Genomic DNA, 11,200 nt, shown 5'->3' with positions numbered 1-11,200 from the left:
TGGAGTCTCTCCAGCAACTCCACATCTCTCTTTTACTGGGGGCCCCAGACCTGGATGCAGTACTCCAGGTGGGGCCTCACAAGGGCAGAGCAGACAGGAACAATCCCCTCCTTCTCCCTGCTGGCTACCCCTCTTTCGATGCAGCCCAGGATACTGCCGGCCTTTTGGGCTGCAAGAGCACACTGCTGGCTCATGTCCAGCTTTTTGTCCACCAGAACACCCAAGTCCTTCTCCACAGGGCTGCTCTCAAGTTCTTCCCCCAGTCTGTACTCATATCTGGGACTGCCCTAACCTAAGTGCAACATCTTGCACTTGGCCTTATTGAATCTTAATAGGTTCATGTGGACATACCAACTGGACAACCAATTATTTATTCACCAAATACTCCACCCTGCAAAACCATGTCTCTCCAATTTAGAAATAAGGATGTGGTGTGGGACCATGTCAAAGGCCTTGCACAATTCCAGGTAGATTACATCAGTTGCCCTTCCTTTGACCACTGACACCAGATTTCATTCCAGAAGACCACCAGATTGGTTAGGCATGAGCTACCCTTGCTACCCTTGGTGAAACCATGCTGGCTGTCTTGGATTGTCTCCTTATCTTACATATGCCTTAACATAGCTTTCAGGAGGATCTGTTCCATGATCTTTTCAGGCACAGAGGTGAGGCTCACCGGCCTATAACTCCCCAGGTCCTCCTTTCTTCCTTAAAAATTGAGTGATGTTTCCCTTTTTCCAGTCAGCAGGGACTTCAACTGAGAGCCACAACTTTTCAAATATGATGGAGCTCAACAATTACATCATCCATCTCCCTTAGCACCCTGGAATGCATATCATCCAGCCCCATAGACTTATACACATAACAATATCAATATCAAGAGAAAATAAAAAATTAAACTGTATGAAAACACTGACTTTTGAAATATTATATACTGATGGACCAACAGATAAATTAGGTTCAAAAGAATTATCAAACACCGGACTTATCTGGATCTACTGTTATGGCAGAAGTGTTAATACTATAAATCTAACAAACCAACTGTATACAACCCTTCGGGACTAAACTCTCTTTTCACCTTACCACTCTTTTCACCCTACCATCCTTTTCACCCCCTTTTTGCTGCTGAGAGGTTTTTGTTAAGGTAAAGTGTACTTTTTCAGCCCATGCACATGTTCTCTGATACTTCTGTTACAAAAAAAAAAAGAAAAAAGAAAAAAGAAAAAGAAAACAAAAGAAAAAGAAAATTCAGAGGGAAAGAGTTTACCAGCTTCATTTTAGGATGTTGGGTGGTCCATGACGAGATATTTTCCCAGATAAAAAGAATGAGGTTGGACCTCTCTGTCCTGTGTATTTCTCTTGATCTGTAGATCTGAAACCCAACACTAATGGTTTTGTAGCACAGTTTTTCTCTCAAGTATTCCTGTGTATTCATACAAGACACATGGAAACAGACTAAAAAAAAAAAGCTTTGTTTCACCTTATAAACGCAGTGAAATACAAATAGTAAATAAGCAGCCACAGGTAAATAAGTTTCTTTCAGTTTTACGATTTTAATCCTGCAGTTGTAATAGAGCAAGCAGGGAGTTTTTATAAAGTATGAGGTTTCATTGACAGTGTTTGTTCGAAAGCAGATATATATAGCTATTTTTTCATCTATTTTTTCATCAATATTCATAATGACATTTTGTAATGACCAGATAGCTAACAGAATCCTGCAAAATGTGTACATGATCTGGCTTCTAGTAAAGCACAGCTCTGAATTCATGCTTCATATCAGAAGACTTAATATAAAAGTTACAAAAAGACTGCCAGACAAGTTTCAAAAAGCATATTGGCTTCCTCTCAAAATGGCTCAGAAAGCTGCATCTTTTGGCATTATTTTTCATGTTAACTTAGTAAGCATATGTAAGCTTTTTTTTTTTTTTCCCTCTGGGATACATACTGCTTTTGAAAAACTATGTAATTATTATTATCCTAATTTATTAATCTATTCATCAAAGAAGTTTTTAAAATTTTGTTGCCTAAATCTTTTTCTCAGTCACCGTGGGTGGGCAAATCAAATTCTATAGAAAAGTAGATTCAGAACTGGGTCAGAATGTTTTGTGCACCAGCATCTTGGTAACTTAAAGGAATATGGTTTCAGAAAATGGAAATCAAGTAGAAATAAAATGGGAAATAAAGTATTTGTGGAGCACCTCTCCTAAAAAGACAGGGTGAGGGAGCTGGGCTTGTTCCATCTGGAGAAGACAAGACTCTGGGAAGACCTCCCTGTGGCATTCCAGTACTTGAAGCTCACAAGCAGGAGGGAGACAGACTTCTTATACATGTAGATAGTGACAGGACAAGGGGGAAGAGTTTTAAACTAAAGGAGGGGAGATTTAGATTGGATGTTTAGGTGAAGTTCTTCATTGAGAGTGCAGTGAAGTGCTGGCACAGGCTGCCAAGAGAAGCTATGAATCTCCCACCCCTGGAGGTGCTCAAGGCCAGGTTGGATGAGGTCTTGGGCAGCCCGAGATGCTGGGAGGTGCCCTTGCCCACAACAGGAGATTGGAACTGGGTGGCCTTAAAGTGCCTTCTAGTCCAAGCCATCCTACGGTTCTGTGATTCCATGATTCTATGACTTTTAGTAGTAGGATTAAAAAATAACAAACACAAAACTGACCTAAAACAAAAGCACTGGTAAATGTAGCTATCTAGAGTTCAGCTTTGATCTATCTATACTTTCTGGTACCACTGAATGAAATCCCTCAGAATTGACTCATCTTTGATTTTTCTGAGAACACTAAATTGAGCCTATTTATGTTCAGACCTTAATAGAGTGTATTTGCCTTTGGACCTCACCATGAAAAAAAAAGCCAGATTTTTGTAATGCCAGGATCCTCAAACAACATATGAGATGTATTTGCATAAGTTCCACTTGCAATTAGAAAGAGTAATGAATAACAGAGTAGAGTGTCTCATTACTGATCCACTATACTATTTCACAGATTTCAGTGCCTAGAGGTACTGTACTGCATGACATGGTGTGCTGCCTTGTTTTAAAAATCAATTTTGTTATGCACAGAAAACCTGTGTTTAGGTTTTCAGTCTTTGTTCTGAAATATCTGCTCAGTGGGATACTTTAGTGCTTGCCTTGGCACTCCAGTAGAGAAGAGTAGAGTCACCCACATGAAGATGTCCCATTAGGCAACAAGGCAACCAATATGGAAGTCAAGTGACAAGTAATTGCAAGTACACTGTGACAGAAAGCAGCATGCCAAATACTCAGGCTGGCATAAGGACTGATATCTCAGGATTTTGCTAATCCTACAGTGACCATACAAACTACAACTAAATGCACAACCTTCCTGGCTCCTTGAGGGATGCTCGGTTCAAGGGGTATAAAGAAACCAGTACCTAAAATAACCTAGAATAAACAAACTCAAAGGATCAGAATTGCTAGTAGTATATTTGTCTGTTTGCAGAAGCATTTGTCATTATCACTGAGACAGAGGGTATAAATTTGGAATTAAATTATATGTTAGAGGATTCCAGTTGGATAATAGGAAAAATTCATTCTCAGAAAGAAGGGTGAGGCAGTGGCACAGGCTGCTCAGGGAGGTGGTGGAGTCACTGTCTCTGGAGGTGTTCAAGAAATATGGAGATGGGGGACATGGTTAGTGGGCAGGGTGGGGATGGGCTGACAGTCGGACTATATGATCTTAGAAATCTTTTCTAACTGTAATGATTCTATAATTCTATAATGATCATCTCTAAAGCACTTCCTGAATTTTTGCATCGATTCTGTATCAGTCATATTGACAAGAATCTGAAATAATGCTTCTGAATTTAATGAAACAACTTCGAATTTTCAGTCATGCTAAAGAAATCTTACCCTAGATTTAAGTACTTGCTTTTAAGGGCGTTACTCAAGAAAAAAAGAAACAGTGCACTACTTTATACAAAATTCCTTGTGCCTTTCCTTCTGCACCCTTTCTTTCCTAAAGCAGACACATATTAAACTAGAAAGTCTCCTTAAAACAGAGAGAGAAGAGAAATGAAACAATTCCTATAAAGTGCAGAGCAAACTCCCAAGGAGATGAAATGCAAAAAGAGCATTGGGACTTCTTAAAGCCTGAAAAGACATACCAGAGGAACTGTGCCAAGTACATTCCTGCCAGAAAGGGGCAAGTCAGCTGTGTAAACACAGGCACCTAGAGCCATTCAAGAAGTGCCAGTACTGTGTAGGCATCTCTGATGGTCCCTGCCCATACCTACAGCTCCATGCAGATGTTACAGCTATGACTGCACTCTTTGAAGGGCACCAGGAGCCTGTGCTGGAGCAGCTAAGTCCCACCCAAAGCATCTGCCATGAAATAAAGGATAGTTCTGATTCCTTCTTCAAGCAGGCTTTGGAATGAAAAGTAGCTTTTGCTAAATATTGATTTTATCCCCTAAATTAAGCATTTTAAGCAAGGTGCCCTATCTCCTTTTCAAAAGATCTAATTACTCCTTAATCTATTTAAGCATGCTTAAGCAAGTTTTTAGGTCAATATTTTCAGCCAACAGTACAAAAAACTATGCCTCTTACTACAAAGTTTGTACTGCAGTACAACAATAGCCTTTCAGAACAAACAGTTTCAACATAGGATAGTGAAACACTTAAAGCATTAATGTAAGCATCAGCGAACATAAGATTATGGCCCTGCACATCACCTGATGACTTCAGGTTTAGTATTAAATGACATCAGAAAGGTAGCCTAGAAACTTCTGTGGTATGTTTGAATTAAGAAGGCATATTTGTGAGGATCTCTAAACCCGGGCATCCAGAAAACTTGTACTCTTCTCTTAACCTGTTTATGGAAGTTGTTTATCATGTTTATAGCACTGCCTGCTGATTTGGGACCGCTTCATCCTGGTGCAGCTCCTACTAGCAAAAGTGAGGTCTGCTGCTCTCCATTTTATTCTGACAGGTGTTATGTAAGGAGATAATTCCCGTGCAGCAGAGGGATGCAGAGGAGCAGGAGGAGGTAGAATGGAGGAGACTGTGGAATTAATTTTCCACCCACATAAAAGCAAAGGCTACAGCAGTTGTTGAAGCAGTCTCTATTATTTACTGTCTTTCACCTCCCTTCCGGCCCAGAGAACTACAGAGTCCAAAGAGAATTTTGTGCTCTGTATAACTGCTCAGCACCACTACAGTTGGCTAAAAGGGCTGAAAAGGTACAGGGTTGTGTACATGCATGTGCCCCAGTATACGCCATCAGTGTATTTCAAATGAAATCAGTACCTAGTCTGCCTGCTTTTTGCTACTTCTCCAACTTCTGCTATTCGTCCAATTAATTTACTGGGATATGTGTTTTGCCTTCCTGCTTATTGCTTCACTAGTCAGTATACTGGCAAAACAGTTTCATCATTTGTAATAAATGGAAAAAACTCTGTAAGCAATGGGACAGTTGCTTAAGACACCTAGGTTATAAGCACAGGCATGAAAGCAGGGTCTAATTATTTCTGTTTTCTTGTACAGTTCATACAACTGTCATGATGTTTCAGCAGCAAAGCTAACTATTCTTACATGAGCAGAAGACACACACTAAACTTTTCTTCCAGTCTTCCCAAAGCCATCCATACCTCAGCATGTCACCTATATTTTTGGCTAAAATCATTAATTCATTAATGAAGACCTCATCTACTTCAGAAAAAATCAGATTCCACAGATCTAATACCTCTGGAAACCAAGTAGTATTACACTGCAAAATGTGAGGAGGGTCTATTATTTGCAATTCGATTGATTGTGCAGTAATATAATGTCAGCCCCAGCATTGCTGTGACATGAGAACATCTGACAGGAGACATAACGTTCAGAGATTGTGGCTGTTTCTAAGAGTTTCAAAGCCCATGTGTTAACTCATGCCAGCCTTATTGCCATTCACAAGAGTCTCCAGGTGAGCTTGGGAGGTTTTTGTTCTAAAACTCAGGTCTCTGTTCTCTCAAAAATCTTACCAAGTGAGAACGTGTTAAATTTATGTGTCATTATCTTATTCATGCTGCCACACACAAATCCAAGCAAACTAAAGTTAGATTCCCTTATGTCTTGTTCCAGGCACTAGTGTCACTTACCAATGCAGATCAGGGCATACGGATGAAGCTGGTGTGGTATGTATTTAGTGAGTGACACCGTATTCGTTATGCTCCTTGAAATGTTCCAATGCAAGGAATATCATTTCAGTGCTTAGTCTACTATTGTAATTCCTGTTAAACAACTGTAATTAATTCATTAAGGTTTATTTCCCAATCCCCGATTCACAACTGCTCTGAATCAAATCGTGCTATTAGAGAAGTTATTTGCACTAGGGGGCAGAAAGCACCACCTTCTGCAACCCCTTCCTACTGGCAAACATGGCAAGAAGGTATAGAGAACTGAACACCTGAGTCCCTTAGAGGGGACAACCAATTGCAGTATTGTTCAGAATTTGGCAACCAATTCCTACCTTTTGGTTCCCCTGCCCCAAAAATCAGTACAATAGATGCAATTGCACAGTGAGCAGAGCTTGTGAAAAGCATCTGAAGGATGTTTGCTCCCTTCATGATGAATGTGAGTGCCTCAAGACAGTTTCTTCCTCTAAAAGCTGGTTAAGGTCATTATCAAAAAGCATTTCCTCCATTATTCTCCCAAAGAGGAGTCTTCAAATGGAGTGTTTCACAGGAGGGATATTGGAGCCACCAGACTCATCACAGAATTGTGGAATTGGTTGGGTTGGAAGGGATCTCAAAGATCACGTAGTTCCAAACCCCCGCTGCGGGGGCTGAAACCTTTCCTTGCTTCCAACAGATGCTGAGCACAGCTCCATCATCACCTTTCAATTCAGTTTGTTCACTCTGAACCCAACTAATAGAAGACAGCAGGAGTGAGTTCACAAAACTGATGAGTTAGCAGCAGTTAAAGGTCTCTCTGCAAAGCAAATGCAGAGATCCTTTCCAGCCACAGGAAATAAAGCTGAGACTGTATTCGAGAATGCAATTTCTATGCATTTCCATGATCCTGGATTTCAGTGAAGGAAAACGGGATTTTCTTGCATTGCCTTAAATAAAAATGAAAGGGCAAACGCTGTCTAACATAAAATGATGTCATTTTAGATATTTTCATGTTACTTAAAAATAGTTCTTAATGTTAGGAGAGAAAGGAAGTATCGGCTCTTCACAATAACAACTTCCTCTTTTATTCTTCTGTAAATGTAGCAGTTGCTGAGGTAGAAAAAGGAGTTTGCAGTATCACATCTTTGACAGAACTTGTCGCAAGTATTTTGAGCGCAGAGAACAGACCTTTGAGTATTACCAAAGTGTACATGAATGCAGTGCAATAGCCAAAGAGCACCTGTTCTGTGTGTACTTTGAAAAATCAGGGAAGAGTCCAGCAGTAAGGTGCATAGTGCCTTCTCTTTGTCACCATTCTGATTCACTCAATCATTTTGAAATTTTCTAAAGATTTCTGTTGTCCTTCATTGCCAACATTCCATTAACTGGAGAAGAGGAAGGAAGAAGAAAAGCTGGGAGCTTCAAGACATGTTAGCTTCTGGGACAGCCACTCTTCCAAAAGACACCATAACAATACGCTGCTGTTTATCGTACCCAAATGCCCAACTATGAAAACAATTTTTTATTAACTTCATTGAACTGACAAATTATCAGTTGCAACTTTGACTGACTGCTTTTTTCAGACATTCATTTCAACCATGTTTCCTTGTTTCCTTGGAAACAGAAAAGAAGGAAGGAACACAAAGTGCCATATTCTAAAACTCTTTTTACATCCATTTAAAAGTTATGCTATAACATCTCTGTTATTGCTGCTTCTGAATATCTGTTAAATCATCAAAAAAGCCATTTAAAAGCCAAAAGATGCAGAGATAAAATGTTAAAGAAAACACCTTTATAATCTGAAATACACTGAGCCTTAGAGAGAGCTCCCACACAAGCAGTGTGATCTCTAAAAGGTTGCAGACTATTCTATTAAATGACAGCCCTGCTCCCAGCCCTTCAGCCAGCATGCACGCCTCATGACTAATCACTTCGGGCTGGAAATTCAACCTCCACTACCCTTGTAAGGACAGAGGCATTCTAATTTGTTTGCAAAGGACTTTAGTATCATTATTCATTATTACGAAGATCTGCCACTGTCATTAGGTAAATAATAGAAAACAGTGCCAGGAGAGTTCAGCTGGTCACTTCTCTTCCCCTTCCACGCAGTGACCTTGCACAGATCTCAGTTTCCACACTCCTGTCTCCTTCAGAATTTCCTTCAACTTTCCACTTCATACCCTCTAGTTCTGTCCCATATTCAGCCAACAAATACTTTTTCCCAGTATCTCCCATACCTTCTTTATCTTCCTTCCTTCCTTCCTTCTCCTTCAACACATTTTTATTCATTTTCCATACTTCCTTCTTCTTAACCCATCCGCCTGCCTTCGTCCTGTCACTTCAATACCCTTTCAGACCTCAGCCTCCTGTTTCCGATTTTCGTTCACTGTCCCATGATTCTGCACTTCTTGTTCTTCAGCAATGTTTTTCTTAATTCCACGTTCTTTCATGAAGAGTATATCCAAATGCCACATATTCCTTCATCACCACTCAACCCTTCAACACCACAGTCCTGCTAATTCACTTTTTCTCCTTCAGTTAGCATTGCACTTCTTTTTAGCAGCTTTTTCTAGCAAGATTTGATCCCATTTAAGAAATTACTGAATTGTTCAGTAGCTGAAATTTTAAGATAATCACATCTCTTTTTATTATAAGATACTCCTTGTATTCATAAAAATAGTTGTGTTTTATGGTCAAGATGGCAGAAAAAGCTGGATAATGCCCATCTGCATTTCAAAAATGTGATTTCTGATTTACAATCCCAGCAAATTTTGCAAGATGCTTTCCAAGATCCTTGTGGCAACCTACAAGATAATGCAGCTTGGAAGGGTGTTATAGGTGCTATACACAAGGACATCTCCTTTGCTGTATCTCCTTGGAATATCCTTGTGTTTCTGCTAATTGTACCTTATCTTCATTAATTAATTTTTATAAAGGTCAACTTCTAAAATGATGAAGCTGATTTTTCTAATAAAGTAAACCCTAAGACGCAGATGAGATGTTTCCTGACCAAAACAATTGACTTTCTATGAAGCTGGCTATCTGAGGAATACTGGTGCTCAGACAGAAATATCTACCTGCAGTTTTCCTCATCACAGATGAGATTTCAGGGGAGGCAGAAGCACTGAATTAGACAGTAGCTGCTGTAAAAAAACAGTCTCTCACCTCCTAACACTGAACACATACTAACTTTGAGTACACAACCTCCACAGGAAACATACGATAAGGTTTTTAACTGTTCTGACATTGACACAAAATACTTAAGAGCTTGTGTTGTAGAACAAGAGGCACAGAAATACAGGTGAAGTCCAACTACCCCATTCTCCCCAGTGCATCTGATCTGTGTGGCAGTGATGTACAGCACAGATGCTGTATAGATGATGTATAGGCAACTCTTTCATTAACCTGTGATACCCTGATAGATATGCCCTTGTTGGATAAAGGAGTCTTGTTCATAATTACTCTCCTAGATGTAAGTGTTTTAATTTAAAAACTAACTGGTATGAGTTACATTAATATATGTTTTATGTCATACAACTATTTATTTGCCACTGATGTGTCTAACTATACTGTAGCATGTGGTTTATAATAGATGCAGAACCGTAATTAACACGTTGTATAGGGTCTACCATCACCGTAGTCCTTACTAGAATCCTACAATGGTTTGGATTGGAAGAGACTTTAAAGACCATCGAGTTCCAATCCCCTGCCATGAACAGACCCAAAGCCCATGTACCCTGACTTTCAACACCTCCAAGAATGGGCCAAAGTCCTCTCTCCTGATCCTGACCTATGAACTCTGAAGCACTGTCATCCACTGACCCCTCAGAAGAGCTGCACAGGGGGCTCTTCACATGGATGGCAGCTCTCACTCATCTTCCATCCAGTTTTACCTGGGAATTCTAAGTGGTGCAGGACGTAAGTGATTATTTTGTTCTTCTGTCCTGTTGTCTGCCAGCGTGTGCTCACAACTTCTGAAACTTTTCTGCTTAACAAGTAAAATGGAAAACCACGGTGAAAGTCTGAAAGGCATTACATCCTTTGAGATGTCACAAGAAACCAGAAAGATGTAGATGAGGCATCCCAATTAGCCGCACCACTAATTAATGTCATCACTAATCTCACAGTTTTACTTCAGCTTGTTATTAATTTGGAAAGATTAATGACACACGCAGTCAGACCAGCCACTCAGCATGCACACAGCTCAGCTGCACACAGCTCAGCGCACGGACGCTCAGCTGACACGCACACACGAGAGAAAACCTACAGGTGAGTGGCAAGAGTGAGAGCTGAAAGGTAGAAGGACAAGGAGAGAAGGTATGTTCACCCCTAGGAAGCCAAGTGCACCTGCAGTATCGTTCAAGGAGCAATTTGCTTCTCACCAGGTTGCTTTTTTTCAAGCCATTTTCCTAAAGCTGGGTAGAAGTTGGTATTTTCCCTGGTACCTCATCTGACGAGCTTTTTATTTCCCAAGCCAAAACCTTCACCATTAAACAAGGACAACCTCCACACGACTTGTATCTTGTGTCCCCACACAAAACACGGACGGTTTCAAGCCTTTACAGGCTGGCTGCGTTCAGACACACCGTCACCCTGCCGTTATCTGACACTGCAGGCTCAAGAACTCATCTTTTCACCATTTCTCGCTGGCTCCACGCTTGGCAGCAAAGGAGCGCCGCTTATCAGGGCGCCTCTCAGAAGCTCCCTTCTGAATACCGAGCAGCAATTACCGCGCGCTTCTCCTTTTTCTGCCTTCTGATTTCATTTAACCCCTGAAACACACATCCCCGCGAAGATTTCGGTTTAAGAACTCTTTATCACAGGATTCACCGCCCAAACCCCCGATGTTTTTATTCACAGTTGCGTACAGAAGCCCAACACACCGGAGGCGGGCTCAGCCCCACAGCGCGGGCACTCAGCCACCCCTCTCCCACCTCGGAGCTCCGCGCGAGCGATACAACCAAGCCGTCCCCACCGCCGCCTCGCTCCCAGCCCAGCCCTAGCGACGCCTCTCCCGGCGCGGCCCGGCGGGGAGGAGCCGTCCGCCCCGCCCAGCGCAGGGATCTCCGGGCGGGTCCGCACT

Source organism: Lagopus muta, chromosome 1 (genome assembly GCF_023343835.1).
Source record: "Lagopus muta isolate bLagMut1 chromosome 1, bLagMut1 primary, whole genome shotgun sequence".
Lineage (NCBI taxonomy): Eukaryota > Metazoa > Chordata > Aves > Galliformes > Phasianidae > Lagopus > Lagopus muta.
Note: the sequence above shows the minus strand (reverse complement) of the source record.